General features: G+C 48.7%; 1 pseudogene; it reads right to left on the reverse strand.

Annotated features, from left to right (window-relative positions):
- Positions 1-1,645: 1,645 nt before the first annotated feature.
- LOC144167974 (ubiquitin-conjugating enzyme E2 C pseudogene) lies at positions 1,646-2,161 on the reverse strand (annotated as a pseudogene).
- Positions 2,162-2,784: the final 623 nt, after the last annotated feature.

Genomic DNA, 2,784 nt, shown 5'->3' on the forward strand with positions numbered 1-2,784 from the left:
CTGTGTCGCAACGACTGTTTCATCGCTTGAAGCGAGAACAAAACGCTGGCCAGGAGGTGGTAGCACCGCTTTCAGGTAGGAGAAAACGGTTCGCCGTAATTCCCTATCTACATGCTGTTTCACACCGCCTCAAGAAGATTGCCGGGCAGTACGACGTGAACGTCGTCTTTCGGGCAGGCAGTGTGTGTGCCAGCATTGATAGAAAGGTGCAGGACGGAGGGGCAGCGCGTGGTGATAAGTGCTCGATAAACCACGAAAAGCGTTTCACCAAATGCATCAGCGGAGTTGTGTTCTCCATCCCGCTGCTTCCATTCCGTGGCCTATACATAGGCCAGACGGGGCGGTGCTTAAATGTCCGATTGAGAGAACATGCTGGGTCTCTCAAGGGAGTGTCGTCCTCACACCCGTCCCGCCACTGCAAGGAATGCGGTTGCACTCCCGACTTTGAAAAAACAGTCGTGGTGATGAGAAGCAGAAGCCAGCGCACGAGGGAGATTGCGGAAGCCTACAAAATTATAAAAAGCGGCGACACGTGCGTGAGCCACCCGTCTATCGCACTAATAGATGAGGAAATAGATTTTCTTGACAAGTCGTGTGTGTAAAGGGCGTTCGTGATATGGTTGTGTGACTCGTGTATGATTTAATCAATTTTTTATCTCTTCTTTATTGCTTAAATAACACGTGTTCTTCCAATAAAATTTCAGTTGCTAGACAGCGCCTGTGTCGTCTATTCTCTTCTCTGTGTATTGTTTTCGTTCGTGCTGACCCCCATGAATCAGAATCCTCCCAGAGCCCTTCAGAGGGAACGCCACACACTCCAAGAGAAGTGATTTCGATCCACTTTACTTAGTTCGTTTTTGTGCTTTTACAGTAAAGCTGTTCGTACATTGACAGTCAAGCGTTCTTTGTGTGCGTAAAAATATCTCCGGGGGCTGAACGTGTCTTTCAAGCGCGAAGCATTTTGAAACGCCAGGCGTTCACGTGTGCGTGCATTTTTTATTCCTTTCTGTGCTTTCTTGGTTACGTTCCAAGGGCTTCCGTTGTTTTTATGCGCTTGCGTCCCAAGTTTCTTTTCCACCCCCTCTTCCATGCATGCGTCCACTTTTCTGGGGAGAGCCAGCACGTCGCAACGTCGTATTTGTCTATGTTCGTTCACGCAAATGTAGATAAAGCAAGGAAAATAGAAAAAAAAATGTGTAGGCGGGTATTCCATCAAGAGGACTACAGATCAAGATGGGTTCCTACTTTTTTTGAAATTGCGGGTCACATCACCTTGTTTGTCATCCACCTTCACAATATTATGGTTACTACCTAAAACTCGTGTTGTCTTCCAACTCAAACTCAGCATAAACGTCAGGCAGCAGAAGTTGCGGAATTAGGTGAGCAGCTGAAACACTTCAATTTATTTCCAAACAGTAAGATGGGAAGAATTCTGGGACATTTGTCGGTGCTTTTTGTGTGGATTGTAAAATGTGAGAACACTTCTCGCAAACAAGCTTCACTCCGCGACACGCCAGGTTCAGTACTGCATTCAGACCACAGTAACCCAGAAATACGCCTGAACCCAGAAGAGCAGTAGTTCCCAACGTGATCGAGAGAGCAAGTCACAGTTTTTTCCTCACGTTAGCAGCGTTAGGGCGGTCGCTCACTCAGGACTTTCGCCCATCGCCTTGGCAGCCATCTCATACTTATCCAGCACAGCTTTCTTGTACAGTTCCTGGTTCGTCCATATCTCGGCGGCGTAGGCGTTCAACGGACTGGCCACATTGGGCTCCGCCAGCAGGGACTGGATGGAAAGCAGCACAGTGCGCACGTCCAGAAGAGCGGTCCACTGGTCCTTGAGAATGTCGAGGCAGATGTTGCCCACTTCGTCGACGTTCGGATGGAAGCAGGGCGTCTCGAACTGCACCACGGGGCCGGCGCACGGGTAGTTCGGAGGGAATTTCATTCGCAGACGGTAAATAGTGTTGTCGTACGCGGTTCCTGCAGGTCCGTGAATGGTAGCAACCCAGTCGAAAATATCTTGGTCTTCAGGGAAGGCGGAAACCATAGCGTCTCCGCACGTCATAAGCGCCAGTAGCTCTTGCCTGAGCCTCTTGGCAGCAGCCGGGACATTGGAGTGGGAGTCCCGACCGGGTTGGTCGCCGTCGCCGGTCGCCATTCCTGCGCTAGCGGTGTCTTCGACATTCTGGGAAGCCATTTTGAGAAACAAGTCCCTGCGCATGATGGTGATTGTTGCGAAAATTATTATTGTGCGCACGATCTACAGGGCCTCCCAAATGCGCTCAAGCTGAGCGCTTCAGACATGATTATATGCCCTCCCGCAGCATCCGTGTTTTTAGCTGGGTTGGAGGGGTGCGCGACGTCCTGCATACCGGTTACGTCGTAGCTTCGTTCTCCAGGTTTAGTTCTGTGGTTGGTGGTTGTTGGTTCGCTTTTGTTGTGCATATTTCTATAAATATTTTCTTGATTTAAGTTAATATTTAGCTTGTAATGGTTTTGTATCATCAGTTCTATTGGTTAGAAAACGTTACATCAGGTAAAGGTGCGTTTGAAAAGGGTAAATTATATAAGGTTAAAGCAGGACGTCACCTTGCTGGAGTGCGTATAGTGAAGTCAGGCGGAAATACGGACTTGGCGGTGATACTACTTCAGCAATGCTCCATCGCACGAGAATGACGATAATGAGGATGTGTAAGGGCTTCTCTTTTAAGTGGCGTTGACGGCAGATGTCATCTCCTGGGTTTAACAAACTGAACTTCTGCAAATTACCGTTTTTAAACT

The sequence above is a fragment of the Haemaphysalis longicornis genome, unplaced genomic scaffold (assembly GCF_048455015.1).
Source record: "Haemaphysalis longicornis isolate Haplotype H1 unplaced genomic scaffold, Haemaphysalis longicornis Haplotype H1 scaffold_2, whole genome shotgun sequence".
In the NCBI taxonomy this organism is placed as follows: Eukaryota; Metazoa; Arthropoda; class Arachnida; order Ixodida; family Ixodidae; genus Haemaphysalis; species Haemaphysalis longicornis.